Below are 16752 nucleotides of genomic sequence, written 5' to 3' on the forward strand. Positions count from 1 at the left end.
GGGCTCACTGGGGCTTGTCACTGGGCTCACTGGGGCTTGCAGTGTTCCTGGCTCCACCTGGCGATGCTGTCTCTAGGTGGTGCTTCCTGCGAGCCCTCAGGCCTCAGAACTCCCCTCACCGGATTAGCTGTGGCGCATGAGCTTGCCGAGAGCAGGGCCTGGCATCTGGGCCTGGGCTTCCCCAGCACCATGCTGGCCCAGGCTGGCGTGTCACAGGCATGCAGGAAGCCTGACCAGGCAAAACCAATCCTGAGATGCTTCCGACATGACTGCCTGGCCTCTGTGGCCAGCATTGCACAGGACTGAGACTTCCGTGCTCGCAGGCCTGGCCTTGTACCTGTGCTCTTCTCTTCCAGAAGGGAAGGGACACGAACACCTCCATGACCTGAAACAACAGCCACGCAGGGGCCAGCAAAGAAATGTGACAGGTGACTGCAATACTGGAGCACTGTGCTCAAGGACATGCCCGAGTGACTTAGAGGATCCTGGAGAAGAAACTGAGAAAAGGTTGACCATGAATTCCCACAACAGACATGCACTGGTTACTAGGGCAATCCTGCGGGGGCACAAACTCACCCCACACCCCACCCAGTGCCGAGGGGCTCACGCTGCCCCAGGGGCCACAGCGCTCCCCAGCAGAGGCCTAGGTGGCCCCCTTGCCTCAGCAGTCTCCCAGGGCCTTCTCTGGCTCTGTTAGAAATGGGTAAGACCAAGTAACCTCCCCACACTGAGCCATGGGTGGTATTTTGTTTTTTGCTTTGTTTGGTTTTGTTTGCTTTGGTACTGGGAATCAAACTCGAGACCTTGTGTTTGCCAGACAGTCAGAGTGTTGCTCAGCTATATCCCCAGCCCTTGGTATTGTTTGTTTGAGACAGAATCTCACTGTGTAGCCCAGGCTGGCCTTGAACTTCCAGGGATCGTTCTGTCTCAGCCTCCTGAGTGCTGCGATTTGGGACATTGCCCACCACACTCAGCACTGAATTAAGGAGTTTTGACCAAAGGAAAAAGACCAGCCTCCCAGATATCTCCATTTTCTGTCCACTTCTGTTTATCTCCTGGCAGGAGTAAGTGAAACAATACACAGTGGGGAGAACAGGAGGAAAGGCCAGCGCAGGCACCAAGGACAGCCTGGGCAGTAGACCCCAAAAGGCTCGGAACCCCTTCCACAGACAAAGAGCCAGAGGCTGCTCTTAGAGGGTGTGGGCCACTGGCCAGGTCTGGAAAGCTCTGAGCCGCGTCCCCCATCCCGCATGCATGGGCCCAGGCGGCTCTGCAAGTCCCCCTGCCTGGCATCTCCCAGCCACTGCTGCCCCAGCGCAGCTACGCAATTCACACATGTAACTAAGAAATGAGAAGCACACCCCACATCAAATGAGGCTGTCCATTCTAATTAATCTCAGACTTTGTATGTTTCTGGCAATTATTTGTAACAAGGTTTACGGAGAGCATTTAAAATTAATTGTGATTCTTATCTGGAAATCAATGCTTATTTTTTAAGTAGCTCATTAGGGGTGAGAGGTGTTGCAGAGCCCCAGGACTGTCAGGAAAGAGGCACCTGGCTGTGGACAGAGGCCAGGAGCGGGACATGGTCAGGGAGGATCATGCAAAGCTCCGGAACTGAATCTGATGAGGATCGAGGTGTGAGCAGAGGCCAAGGGGAGGGGTCAGAACGGTGTGACAGCAGATGTCGGAGGGAAGTGCAGCCAGGAGGCTGCTGGACAGCCTCAGCGCAGCTGCTGGGAAAGAAGAGGACCATAGCAGAACAGAACACATCGGGGACACAGGAAGGAAGTACACTGGGCAGAGGAGGTGGGGCTACGGGAGGGGCGGACCCCTGGGAGGTGAGGTGGGCAGCAGGAAATACCAGCCTGCTGGGGTGACGGGCATGGCCCTACGAGGCGTCACCACTGACTGCAGAGGCCAGCTCACAGGTCAGCCCATCGCGTGGACGCTCAAGGACAGAGGCCTGAGGACGCACAATCGCAAGTTTGAAGCCACAGCACTAACGAGGGTCTGAGAAGGGCACAAGAATTCATGCTGCGAAGCTGTGTCCAGGGTTGGGGCTCGGAGAAAAAGCTCCCAGTTCTCCAAGCCCAGACGCCAGCCCGCGTCGCATGCAGCCTCCGAGTGGCCCGCAGAAGGGAAGGAGCAGCTGCAGGTGGCCGGCCAGCCTGTGTCTGCCAACCTGATTCACTGGCTCCCGGCGCTCTGCACACCCAAGCTTTGCTTCATAAACTGTGACAAATGTTGACTGCCTTCTCCAGGATTCCCTCTTGGTCACCCCCATGGGCCGGGTTCTTCCTGTGACAGGCAGCCCACCATCTGCAAAGCAAGCCCGCCAAGGGCCCGGACAACTGATCCCAGAGAGGTCCACCTCGTTCTGAGTCTGATCGGATCCTATTCTCCCATTGCCCTTTAGGATTTACGGCCTGATGGGGAGGGGAGAGGAGGGAGTGAGAAATCACCAGCCCCTGATGGTGTCATGCTCACTCCGACACGGGTTGTCTCAACAGGTGAAGATGCGTGGCCGCACCTGGCACACCAACAAGATGCAGCTGGACAGATATGAATTGTCGCTAATGAATGAAAAGGCTCGGAGGACCGCATTTCACACCTGCATTGATGCATCATCGTAAGCGGGAGAAAAGCCAGAAAACAAATCGCAGAATGAAGTCTGGACAACACTGTGAATGGTCTCCAGTCTCATGTCCACACTCTTCCTGTCAACACAGGGCCCTAGAGGGTAACTCCCTCAGCATCCCGGGCGCCGCAGTGCACCCTCTGCAGATCCCCCTCCTCGCGTCCACCTCCTGCCACAGCCCCAGAGGCCGGCTCGGAGGTGCCCTCCGTCTGGAGATGAGGTCTGCCTGAAGGTGGCTGCCACTGGGCTCTGTCCCCTGAGAAGGACCAGGCAGCTTTCAGATTTCTTGTTCCTGAGTCTGTCCAGGAGGAAAAGCAAAAGCCTAGGTCAGGGCCCCTCTTGTGGGTGTGAGGACCTTGGAGAAGCAGAATCAGCCTCCTGCACACCACACGGACGGCAGCGCCTCCAACAGCCCCAGGGCAGAGTCTACGGGGGTGATACATAACCCGGCTCACCTGTGCAATGCAACAGGGTTCTGCCCCACAGGGAAGGACTCGGCTGCAGCCCCGGAACGGTGAGCCCTAAAGATGTCGTCCAATCGACACACACTGCATGACCCACTCCTATGAGTGTCTACAGTTCCCCAGCTCCTAGAGAGACAGGTCTGGCGGGGACAGCAGGGGGAGCTGCCAGTGGCAGGGGAGTTTCAGCTCCGCAAGAACAATGGCCTCCTGGAGGTGGCCGGTGCTGACAGTTTCATGTTATGTCTATTTTGTACCAATAAACATTTCTAGTCAAAGTTATTTAACAAAGCCAGCAGGAAAAGGCCAAAGCCCATCAGCAGCTGCCCCGGAAGGCTAGGGGAGTTGACGCAGGGCCTGTGACATGGGACTCAGCACTGAGGGCAGCTGCCAGGGGCACCGAGGGCCCCACCGACGAGGACACCGAGTCACAGACACTTGCGATGCTGGCCTTCATGCGCCAAGGTCAGGTCCATGTGAGGACAGCCACCTTGTGACGGGAAAAAGTTCTGTGGGAAGACCGATGAGATGCCCCTTCCGGAAGTAACGGAGTGAGAGGGCAGGCACCGGCCACCTCGAAGAGAAGGGAACCTCCTCTGTGTGCCTGTGGCATCTCTGGCCCCAGCTAGGAGGTGAGGCCCTCAGCCTGGGAGAGACGGAGAGGAGGCCGAGAGCTGCTGCGGGACGCAAGGCAGGGCACCTGGCAGGGAGACCCAGGGACCACACCCACTGTGGCCTGACTGGCAGGCTCTCTGTGACTGCGCCACACAATGTCTCTGTTTTATGCCCTGTGGGGAGGTCCACGGCCTGACTGTGCACTGGGCGCCACACAGGGACAAGCGGGGACTCAGCTGGGGATGGGGCAGGCGGCAGCTACAGCACCGGCCTCTCCAGCCAGGCAGAGAGAGGGAGGGGCTGCTGGGAACGCTGTCTCCACTTACCCTGGAATCCTCCAAATGCACTTAGTAAAGGAGCCGCTGAGCATCTGAAAATGGGCTCCTACAGGGACACTGTGGGCCAGGTCGCAAGGTATACAGGCTGGGCGCACGAAAGACCCCAGGGGCCTGGGTTCCACACCCAGTAATGAAGAGGGAGTGCATCATCAAAGAGCCAGAAAACTGGCCAAAGCCCAGGATCCGGCCATCAGTTCTCTGAGCCTCTGGGCAGCTGACCGGAGTGGGAGGAGGGTCTTTAGCCAGGTCAGAGACTGTCTGCCCCCAGACAAGGGTGGGCTGGTGTGCCAGGAGCAGGAGGGCCCCCACCCCATGTTGGTGGCACTGACTGTGGCCAATGCCAAGCAACCAGGTGATCACCCGCATGCCACCCATAAACCTGAGGACACGGAAGAGACGGGAGCCACTGAGCAGTGGAGGTGCACCCCAGTCTCCCACCACGGGGCTCCTCTGCAGAGGTCTCCTTTGCTCGAGATGGCAGAAGAGAAATTCAGTCCTAGTCTGGGATGACCCCGGACCACCTGCCGCACTCCCTGGCCTGCTGGATGAGTTGGCCCTGCCCAGCTGCCCACTCACGGGCCCCACGGGCACAGGTTGCTCTTGAGTTTCGCTGTCACCAACCCCATGGAGGAGGTAGCGGGGTCTCAACGAGCCGAGCACCTGCTGCAAAGCCACGGAGCCTCTGGGAGCCAGCACAGGCGCCTGAGCTTCCTTGCTGGCTTCCTGCCCCTACTGTGTTTCCTTCTAACGGTCCCATCGTTATTCCCAAGACTGAGTCAGAGTGAAACCCTCAGGCGGTGGTTTCCAAAATGGCATGCACAAGTGATTGACAAACTCTGTTGTTGGGGACCCATAAACCCTACTAAGGGGTGCACCTGAATTTGGAGGTGCTGCATATTCTGTCCAACACTGGGTAGTAGGTTCAGAAGTGACTTGTCACAGTGCTCAGGAAGAAGGACAGCGCTGAAACATGGGCCCGAGCTTCTAGCCACCAGGGTTTGGGGGGCCTCTATCAATTCTGACCCCCCAACTTGAGCGTGAGGTGTGCATAAGCAGCTGCAATTCCAGGTGCTCTGGACCAGGTTGAGCAGCGTCCCCCGGTATTCCTTTCCACCCGGAAGCTGAGGACGCCACTCTGCAGGCCTGATTGTCAGGTTAAGGTCACTCTGGATTAGGAGGTCCTCAACTCCAGGGACGGGACCCAGCAAGAAGGAAAAAGACCTGGGCATGGCGGCGCACGCCTGAGGCAGCAGGACTGCTACGAGTTCAAATTCAGCCTGGGCTACAAAGTGAGTTGAAGGCCAGTCTGAACTGTGTGGTGAGACCCTGTGTCAAAAGACAGAAAGAAAAAACTGAGAAGAGATACAGACACCCGGAGACAAAAGGGACAGTGTGAGGATGGACACTGGGACCAGGGAGAGGGGTGCTCAAGTCAAGGAAGCTAGGAGCCGCGGACAGGGCAGGGCACAGCGTGGAGGACCCTGGTCTCCACAGACTCTGGCGAGAACACACATTCCCTGTTTCAAGCCTCCAGTTTACAGCAGCCTCAGGAAACTCGGAGGCAGAAGGGACAAAGAAGCCAAGGTCCACAGGGCCAGAATACTGGGCCAGAAGTTCTCCAGGCCCAGGACTCACACCTCCTTCCTTGTCCCATAGAGCCTTCCCTGCCCTTCCACACGCGAGGGCTGTGGATGGAGAGGAAGGAGCTGCATATATCCCCACTTCCGCCCGCCAGACCCAAATTAATGTCATCAATAGAAAGACACTCGATTAAAAATACCTAAGCCAGCAAAGGCCGGGATGAGGAGCCACAGAGCACAGGCAGCCGCAGCCGGGCGCCGGACACCACCTTCCCGCCTGGACCACGGTCTCCTGCATGCCAGCTCCTGCCAACCAGTGAGGTCCCGGCCCCCAGCGCCGTGTTTATCTTTTTCATCAATTAAACAAAGCTGAAGAGAGGCAAACAGCCTCGGGAAAGGGGGTGAGGACGCCCCCCTATCACCAAGGAGGGGGCCAGGGGGGATAAATTACTGCACAGCGAGTCCGGCTGCACGAGGATGTAATAAAATGTGTTGCTAAGATACACGTACCAAAGAAGTTCATTAAAGGACACTTTACGCCAGGCTGCCAGAGTCCTCCCCCTTCCGGCAGCGTCTTTGGCACCATCCCTTGTGTTTATAATTAGACCAGCACTAAAAGAGGCCGGGATGCCCCATTCATGTCCCCTGCGGAGCACATTGTAAAATAACTTCAGTGAAGCTCACTTGGGCCAGAACGTGGGCCGGGACCGTCGCGTTTACAGAAGCGCACCAGGGTCTGTTTCCTTATGCAAAGGGGAGACAGAGTAGAAGAAGCCCAATAGCCGTCCAGTCACATAGTGATTTCACCCTCAGCTTCACACAGGTGACAGAGTCACTCAGCCTGGGGGACCTGGGGCTGGTCGAGAATCTCAAGTCTCCTAGTCTTTAGATCTTGGGGCTCAGCAGAGTCCGAGGACCTTAAGCTCTCACCACATCAGACTCAATGACGGTCTTAGCACGCTGTGGCCAGCTAGTGCATGAGGGACAAGAGACGAGGGTCTGAGATCACTACCGTACCGCAAGCCAGGGTGCAGAGCTATCCAGAGGACCAATCTCCGAGCAGGAGGGATGCTAGACCTGCTGTGAGCTCAAGATGGAGGAAATGTGGCAGGGAGACAGAGGCAGGCAGCCAGCAAAGCGACAGCCACAAGGAGGGCCGCACTCCACGGCCCACATGCATGCATGCACAGCACAGTGGCTCCCGGGAATAGAAGGGGAAGGCCTGGGTCACATAAGCCATGAACTGGGGAGAGATCAGGCAGTGACAGAGCCCCCAGCTGGGCACTAGGTTCTGGTCCCTGACCCTCACCACCAGGGACAACCAGCCTGCTCCAGGTCCCAAGACCTGCTGTGGCTGCCTCTGTCAGGAGCTGGGTGGTGGCCAGTGGTCATGGGTCTCCTCAGGCCGCTCTCACAGTGAATACCTGAGACCCAGCCACGCCAGTGCTGCCCCTGTAGGGGTAGCCCCCACGTGCTGCAGCCCCATACCACATGCAAGCACCAGGGACCTGGCTGCTGCCGGGACGGTTCCTGGCCCACACTGTCCACCAGCCGCACCGGCCACCCTGGGTGCAGCTGAGCTCATTCCTCTGTGCAGCTTGCTCCTCTGCTGGGCACGCTGTCTCCACAAGAGCCACATAGCCCCTGTGGAGCTCTCCGTGGACTTCTGCCTTCCCAGGGGGACCCCGTGGCTACCTCACCTGTACACACCACACCCACGCCTACATGTTGTACATGCACCACACACTCCTTCAGCTGCTCCACTTTGGCCCCAGCTCTGCCCCCTCTAACCGTCTCCACTTTTCCCTCACTGTGGTCCTCTGTCCTGTCTCTGGGAGTGCTACTGGGACCTATCTGTCCACTGCTGTGTCCCCAGCAGGCCTGACACACAGCAGCACGTGCTAAATACCAGGATGTGGTCAGGCTTATGGCTGCTGGAGCCCCTCCCTCCCTTCCAGGCATCCCCTTCTAAACACAGCGGCCAGTGTTGGTGGGCACCTCAGAGACACAAAAGGTGGAAGACTCAGAGAGATCTGTAGCCTTCAGTTCCCTCCCTGCCACCTGTGTGGAATTCCTGGGCCACCCGAGTCCCAGCTCTGACCACAGGTGGCTCCTCAAAGCCACCCTCCATTGCACCCGCATCTGCCATCTCCCAGCCCCAGGAGCTGTGACAACCTCCCGGGTTGCTCTTAACTCAGCCCAAGATGGCACCAGTGGCAGTCTCATCACCCTCCCTCCCAGGCCAGGCCAGGCCCCAGGGAGACCTTGCAGTAGTCACTGGAAGGAGCCCAAGATTGGGCAGGGCGCTCCGCCTGCCTCAGGCTGTCAGGTGCGGAGGTAGAAAGCCACACCAGCACTTGGGGGGAAGTGTTGCATTAATCACGGTGGGGCTGATTGTGGGAAACACTGCCTGTCACCGAGTGAGCTGCACCTCACATTAAATTCGGAATCACGGCCTCTAATGTGTATATATTTTTAATTACATTCTCAAGTTCATTTACATGTGCAGATTGGCTTTCTGCCTGAACGACATCAAGGAGGAACCCTCTTCCTCTTTGCCCTTTCCCTGCTCCTGTGCCCCTGTTCTCTTCCCAGAAGAGAAACCTCTCTCATTCCTCCAGCTTTGCCCAGGGACAGCTCAGGACAGCCCCTGCTGCCATTGTGCTTAGCGACCAAAAGACCAGCATTGTGTCCCCCAAATGAGACTGTCCAGTGACAGCTTCGGCTCCTTTGCTAGTGGGAGCTGGCTCCCCTCCCAGGCTGAGGTGCAGATCCCCTTCCCACTCAACCGGGACACCTCGGCCGAGAAGACATCTACACCTACAGGCTGCAGCTGGCCTGCACCAGCAGGGCTGTCAAGGCCATTTCCAGCATGCACAGGGCCACTGCGTGTACACAGGGAAAGTCAAGGGCTCTGAGCGCCTGGCGGCCACTCTGCAAACTAACTCCAGGGTCCCTTCTCCACCCTGCTGGTGGCACACAGCTCATCTCACGTAGGACCCCGCAGTGCCTCTCACACAGAGCTGCTCTCCAGGCCAGCATCTTCCAGCAGAAGCCCCTGCTGCAAGCGGTACCTGCCATGGGCAGGTGGCCTTGGAGTGGCTCCTCTGGGCCAGTCCTGATCCCTGGACTGCAGCCCCTGGCTCCACCTCCACCTGCTGCTATTTCTCCTGCAGCAGAGGAGCATCCCCAAAGTCCCCAGGTCTCTCCACCTGACTGTCTCAGTCCCAAGCCATCAGCTGAGTCTGGGGAAGCACAGCCTCCACTTGCACCATGTCCCCAGTCTGGGCCCTGCACACAAGGGACTGTGATGGCCAACAGCCACTCGGAGGTTTCTGCCCACACAAAGCCACAGCTACCGCTACTTCCCAGGGCAACACTGTCTCAGGCCCCTCCGGCTTCCTGCTTCTTAGCTGATACAGGTGGCCCCTCCCTCTACTGGTCCACAATGAAGGACCAGCCGGGACTCAGCACTGCTCCCACTTTGAGACAGAACCCAGCCAAGCCTGCCCTTCCCCTCCCTCCTCAGGCTCACGCTTTGATTCAACCCTACGCAAAAAACATAGAAACCTCCCAGGCAGGGACAGGCAGCTCTTCCTCCTGTGTCTTAGCAGGGCCACTACCAGTGCCAGGCGAAAAACTGAAAGCACAGAAAGCGCAGCCACCCAAGCCCACCAGGGCCCCTGCCATTGGCAGGCAGAGAGTGTAACCAGAAGGAAGCCACATCAGCACTTTCTCTCCACGCGCCGGAGATTGCGAGCGCCGAACAGTAAGTAACCGCCAATAAAATATCTTAAGGAAGCATATTCGTTTCTTCGGAGAACAGAAGCCACTGCAAAATGAGAAGCTGCCTCTACTTTAAAGCATGAAATGATAGCATTGCAGCACCTAGAAGTCATCAGTGGACCCCGCCCAGCGCTGTGTGGCCAGCCAGGCCCCCAGGCAGGAAGAGACTCCACGTCAGGCCCCCAGAAAGTTCCACGACTTTTGCTTCAGAGGCAACTGATGGCTACGGCAGTGGTCATCTCCGCCGACACTCACACTACTTACATAGGCTGGGAGTAAGAGTCCACAGCTGTTTTCACATTCATACAAAGTACGGTCTTCTCCCCACACATAGCCAGCACCCAGGGGTGATCCCATGGCCAGGTGTCGATCGTGCAGCCGGGTGTCCAAGTCCGTGAGCCTCTCCCCCACCATCTGGCCTCTCTGGGCTTCTGCCTCAACCTCCTGAACAGGGCAGAGGTGAGCAGCAGAAATCGGGGCTGGGTGAGGAGTGAATGGGTCAGTCCCAGAGACCCTGGCCAGGCCACCACCTGCCAGCATCCACAGCAAAATGCCACTACTCTGGCCCACGGAGTATGACATCAAAGGCCCACTCACAGAGGATACAGTAGGGACCAGAATTGAATGTGCACCCTCATTCAGTCTCCTGTTGTCTTTTTTTTTTTTTTAGACAGGGTCTCACTACATAGCCCAAGCTCGCTTCAAACTCATGGTGATCCTCCTGCCTCTGCCTCCAAGTGCCGGGATTACAGATGTGTGCCACAGTGCTTCGCTCCTCCTGCCTCTTTAATATCACTTTTTTTTTTCCCCCGGAGCCAGGGATTGAACTCAGGCCCTTGCGCTTGTCAGGGAAGCGCTCATTCCACTGAGCCATCTCCCTGGCCCCTTTAATATCACTTTTTAAGCCCTAACCACAGCCAAGCACTGTGTTGACTGGCAGCACAGTATCCCTTCTTCCTGCAAAGGAACCTGAATCTCCAAGAGGTGACTGCCCAAGATGGAAGAGCCACCATGATGGAGCTGAGTTCAAAAGTCGCTATCCACATTCAAGTCTCTGCCCTGGGCCACTCAGGGACTAGGGTTAAATGCCTCTGGAGTAGGGCCAGGGATGGCGTACACCGCTGGACCAGGAGCCACCCAGAGGCCTCCTTAAGCCACACCCCCGCAGGGGCCCACAGCACCCGAGACCCTGCCTCCCGAGACATGGAAGCATGAGGACCAGCTAGCCGGTGGAGGCAGCAGACACACTGACCACCTGCTCCCAGAGTGATAGCTCCCAGCTCCAGAGCTCGCTGCGCGTGGGGAGTAAAAGTTAAAAGGCCCCAGGGCCCAGGCCCTGGTTCTTGAAGAGACAGGCCTTAGAGGAAAAACTTGCGAAATCACAGGGCTAATCATCATAGCCAGCAGCTCTAATGAGGCAACATGGGATTACCAAAGTTAGCATCGGAGTCATGGCGCTGAAAATTTCAAACTTAATTGAAATCAATCCTTCAGTTCCGACAGCAGGTGTTTAGGGGGCTAAAACATCAAAGCAAACTCTTCGTCTCCACAGACCTCTCCCAGGGGCTGTAGGGGAAAGGACATGTCCAGGGAAAAGACCACCCTGGAAAGGGGACCAATGACACTGTACTTAAGAGATCGACCAAGCCCAAGGAGGAGAGAGAAACAGGCAGCAGCAGCGCTGGTGTTTACTTGGTGGCTCGGGGACACGTCTCAGCCCCTTAGTGACCTGGGGAGATAGGTCACATTTCTACCACCACCTCATGGGTAAGAAGCCACTCGAAGAAGCACAATGGCCTGCCCAAGGCGATGCAGGATTTCGGCTGCTCTTCTGGCTGCCTCATGTTCTATCCAACAATGCAGGACACAGCTGGACAGGAGTGGGGTGCTAAACCAGGGTGGGCCTCAGGCTGGGATGCTGAATCACCAACCCCATTCCCAGTGGTCCCGAGCTGTCTGACCCTGTCACTGGCCCAACCTGACCGAGTCCCACCAGAAAGGTGTCCGTCCAGGAGGCACTGGGACAGGGTCTTGAAAGAGAAGGGACACAGCTCCTTGGTGCTGTCCCACAAATCCTGCAGAGCACACCTGCCAGGGGCCAGCTGTGTCACACAATACCTCCAGGGGCAGCTGCCTCCCCTGCTACACACAAGAATGTTGGTGGGCACAGGGAGGCAGGGACGGAGAAAAAGCCTATAAAGGGAGAGGCCAGGGCTGCTAACATTATGCCCCCACCTCCCGAGCCGGGGCTGGGGAGCTCCAGTTGACACCATTCACCCAGCTTGCTCCCAACAGATGCCCCGGCACCGTGCATGTGTGGAAAGCGAGCTGGGGAGCAGTGAGACCTGCACATGGGCGTGTGTCGAGGGGGACGCTGGCCCACAGTCCAGATGTGTGTTCAGGGTACAGCAGGCAGACGCCTGAGGACCGGGAGTCTCACCATGTGCAAACCTGTGCGGGGATTTTTCCCAGCCAGCATATGTTACTTTTATATAACAAAAACTTCTTGTTAAAAGTAGAATTCTCCTTTATCTCTTATTACAGAAATAATAGGCCACTGATCACTATCTTCCCCTAAGATCTTCAGAGCAAGAGAACAGTAATTATCTTCCTGACTTCAAAACCGGATCTTTCCTCTCATTTTAATAACATGATCCTGGAGTGTTTTACACGATATTATATCACAGATTCCATACGTATTCTGTCTAGCAATGACTATCAGTAGAGATGTCATTTACCATTATACAGCATAGTCAATAAAATCAGTAAGAACAAAATGAGTAGAATAAAATGTAATTAGTAAGTATAGCTAAGCGCATGGTACTCACTTGGAAGGACTCCCTGGGTCCTGCCCTCCCTGCCTGGGCACTCATCCCTGGTGCCCTTGATGATTCTGCCATCCTCCAGTCCCGCTTCTCCAAGTCAGGCCCAGGCCCACTGTCCTACCAGAGCCCTCCTGCCAGGTGACAACACCGACCCTTGGAGCCTGCTCGCCACCACCGCCCACACCTTCCTGCTGCACAACCTAAAGCCCTTGGCCAGGGCAGGACGCACACGGCCCTTCATTCCCCACCCCACACCTGCCCTGCTCAGCGCCCCCTCCAATTCCTCTCCTCCTCTCCTCATGGTTTGACCGCCCCTACTACAGGGTTCCCCCAGAGAGCTTGCCCAAGAGCTCAGCCTGACCATTCCTGGAGCTTAAGGGCCACATTCGGTCCAGCAACAATGCAGCCATCCCCAAATTGTCACCCTCGCAGCCTGGCTCAGAACTTCCACCTCCACCACCCTCTCTGTGAGAATCATAAGGGCGAAGAGCTCGTCCTGCCCATCTCTCGGGCCACCCACTTCAGGACAAGGTTCTGTGAAGCTGCCGTTCACTGCGTGCTCGCCATGGTTGGGATCCCCCAGGTCGGGGCCATCACTGCTCATCCTCACAGCCCCCCTTGCTCCTCGAACATGGGAAGGGGGAGTTGAGCAAATCTCTGGCCTGGAACTTATGACTAGCGCAATGATGACGAAGCTCTTGGAGTGATACAAACAGCCCGCTGAGGCCCTGCAAGCCAGTGCTGCAAGCCTGCTACCACTGGATAAAGTGACACAAAGTGGTCACAAATGTAACCCATCAAGACAGACAATGCCATTACCCCCAGAGACAAGGAAGGCTCAGGGTGGCACAGGAGCTGCTACGCAAGGGCCACATGGGTATAGGGGTGAAGCAGACACACAGCGTGGACCCACCCGAAGGCTGCGCGCTAGGGGCACTGTGACCACGTTCCAACGTTAAGATGCTCTGGTAAGGAAGTCACAGAAGAGCAAGAAAGATGCAGCACCCCGCTCGTGAGGCCCAAAAGAAGAAGGCCATGCACCTCCCACCAGGTGGCGAAGGGTTAAACAATGTGCACTCCACCCACTCAACGGACAGTGAAGTCAGTCTGATGCCCATGCAGTTTGGGTGAACCTGGAAACCCCACGTTCTGGGTTGCAGAAGGATGCGTGTGAACAGTCCCGGATTCCACTCAGGTCAAAGTTCAGCACAGTCACTCTGGAGGGTTGGTGAGCAGTGGCTCGGAGCCAGGGCACGAGGGACAGCCACATGGTTTCTTTCTCAGGTGATAAAAATGTTCAAAGATGGATGGAGGCCAACGTGCCCACATGGAGAGTGTACGGAACCCTCAACAGTGGCACGCAGTCAGGGGCCCCCGGACTGTGACTGGCTCCTCCACAAGGCTGCGCTCCCTTTAGTGGAGGAGCTGCCACCTTCCAAGGGCAGTGGAGGACAGAGGACGGGGGAACCAAGAGGGCGCAGAGTGGGTGCAAGGGTCCGGCATCCAACCCCGTGCTCCTGCCTGCAGTGAGCAGCTCAGGGCTTTGGGAGTAGTCATTTTGCTCTTGAAGCTGTAAGTGTGCTGCCTCTGGAAGGGCCAGAACTACAGAGAAGATGACACGTGCCCTCTCAGAGGCGGGCTGGCTCAGGAGGGGCTTGAGGAACAATGGCCTTTGACCGAGGGATGACAAACCGCCTGGTTGGATGGGAGCACTCTCGGAATAAAGCCACCACCCATTCCACCCTCCATGTCCAAAGTGGCCAGTGAATCACGCTGGGGACACGATGGGGCCGGGTGAGCACCACATACATAATATCTTTCAAGAAGACAGATTTTTATTGCTGCTCCTGAGGACAGGCCCTCGGAATCCAGAGTCCATCAAATGGGTCCCAGGTTCACCTCTAAGGCCTCTCCAGTGAGTCCAAACCAGCGCGGATGGGGGTTCAAACATCGGGATCTCCCAGTGTTGCTCATGCTGGATTTGCACAGAGTCAAGTCTAGAGATGCCGGCGCTGCCCTCCCTGAGAGTTGGGGGGGTGTTTATGATGGGTCTGTTATTTACACAGAAGTGCTTGTTGGTTGACGATTTAGATAAAAATGTTACTGCCTCTCTGCATGTGCTGCAAATTCATGGTGTAAAACCACTGGAGCAGCTAATGGAGTCTCCACACATCATATCTTGTTGAAAAAGAGGGGTGCAGCCCCCACCAGATCCACAAGCCAGCGTGTAGGGGTGGCTGCACCTCGGGGGCAGCCAGGCTGGTCCCCAGGGTGCCACAATTCACCTGTGACCTACTCCCCACCCGTTTTTTCAAGGGAAAAATATGAGCTCCCTTTTCAGACAGAAAGGTCATAAGATGGGCAGTTTTGTATCGAGATGCGGAGCTTATTTATCTACCTACTTCTGACCAACACGGTATTCAATTCTCCAAGTCCTTCTAACACTTATCTATAGCTCTAAAAGTAACACAAAATTCCAGTGCCAAAGGCGTGAATGAAAAATTGCTACCTGGGCCCTGAAAGGGATGTATGACTGCTGCTGTATTTCTAACAGGGTCACCAGTTCATTTTACCATCTATCTAGTTCACGGTCCACATGTGTACTTCTAATTGAAACTTAACCTTTATATCAGGTATAAATCGGGACAACACACACACACACACACACACACACACGAACGCACACGCACACACACGCACAAAATGTCCTGGAAGTGGACATGGTAAGACATTTCCCCAAGTAACCCTGTAAGAGAATCTTTTAATTGTCTGCTAAGTTCAAAAAAGAAACTCTAACACACAAGCTTTACTCAGTCCTCCTCCCCCAGTTCAGCATCTCCCGAGCAAGGTTTGGGGGGTCCCAACCCCAAGCCCCACAGCCTCTCCCCATCTCAATTCTTCCCAGAGCCACCTCCAAGCCCACTGATTGACCTTTCTCCGGCCAACCACACTCAAGCCTCCCAAGCAGAGACAGGAGTAAATGTTAAGTCCATGCAGCCCACCGCCTGAGTGAGCTCAAGAAAGATGCCAGCAGAAGAGGCGAGGCGGCTTGATTAGCATGCTGAACCCGGCCTCGGCCCCCTCCCTTCCCTCTTTTATGAGCCCTTGTTATATAAAATGCCACAAAGGGAACCGGAAAAGCAACACTCTTCCAGTTACAAACACAAGTTCCGAGGGCAAGGCCAAACCCTGGCCGCAAACCAAATGTTATCTTTAGTCATCTAAAAGAGAAACATTTTTAAAAGGCCAGAGCACAAAAGTTTTGTTTCCTTTATTTTCTGTTAAACTCTCTCTCTCTCTCCCCTAACACAATCACACACACACACACACACACACACACACACACAAAGATGGAGGGAGGCTGGGCTGCAGCCAGCCTTCCTGGAGTTCAAATTTAAAGGCAAAGGCAGCCTCAGGGAGTGGGAAATCCTTCCCTTCCACCTTCAAATGGGGTTTTCAAATGTTCCTTTCAGCCTTATCTAAATTCTGGCATGTCGGATAATAAATAGCTACTCATTTACTATCATAAAAATTTAAACAGCCTTGAAACAGTTGTTACCATACAGAAGAAATGATCAAACCTGAGCTCAGAACAGCCACTCCAAATAGTGAAACTACTGCACGTAAGACAAACATAAAATACATCGTGGCTAGGAGAGGTACGAGGTTACTGCTTTCTCCCTCCTTCCCTCCCATCTACTCCGAGCATAAGAGTCAACAACTTGCCGTTTCACCGTGAAAAATCGGCTTCGTAAAACCTCAGCGATCTCACAGTACCCAGATTTGGTGATGGATTTTTTTTTTTTCAAAGAAAGTATCTGATTTGATTCTGCACAGTGATTAAACATCTTTGTGCTCTGAGAAGAAGGGTCTTCCAACCCCTCCCCCTCCAAAAATGGCATCGAAGCAATCAAAATGGTAATGCGGGGCCCGGGTCCCCTCCTCCCGAGAACTAGGCGCCCCTCTGGCGGGAATGGAAGCGTCCACGCCGGGACGGGGGCGCGCGGCCGGAGCTGGGGGGCTCACGGCACCGGAGAGGGATGGATGCGTGCGTTTCGGCTCCCCGTAAAGCCGGGCGCCCCGGGACCTGGCCCGGGCACCCGGAACTGCCATCTTTCTTTCCGGCCCCCTCCTCTCACACACGCCCCCTCCCACACTTTTCAACTTTAAGACTCGATCGGGAGCCCCGGGCCTCCGAGCGGTCCTTCTCCGGGATTGCGGGCACCTCGCCAACCTCTTCTAAGCCTCTGGGGCCCCAGAAAACCCAGCCACGCGCAGGGTACTGAAGGAGGGGGCGGCCCGGCCCGGAGTGGGGGAGGGGAGTCCTAGGGGGGTGGCGGAGCTGTCCAAGTTTGGTGCAGACGGCTGTGGCATTCCAAAGGAAGCGCGATCGATGGCTCGGGGGCGGACCGGGGCCGGGGGCGACTCAGGGGCTCCTGGAGGAGCGCCCCCGCCCCCGCGCCCCCCGCGCCCCCGCCGCCTCGGAGACCCGGGCTCGCTATTGGC

General features: G+C 56.2%; 1 protein-coding gene across 2 annotated transcripts in view; it reads right to left on the minus strand.

The window, feature by feature from the left end:
• Positions 1-16752, minus strand: part of Phf21b (PHD finger protein 21B) — a 60382-nt gene that overhangs the window by 41572 nt on the left and 2058 nt on the right. The window lies entirely within an intron of this gene.

The sequence above is a fragment of the Octodon degus genome, unplaced genomic scaffold (genome assembly GCF_000260255.1).
Source record: "Octodon degus isolate 3935 unplaced genomic scaffold, OctDeg1.0 scaffold00153, whole genome shotgun sequence".
NCBI classification, from domain to species: Eukaryota; Metazoa; Chordata; class Mammalia; order Rodentia; family Octodontidae; genus Octodon; species Octodon degus.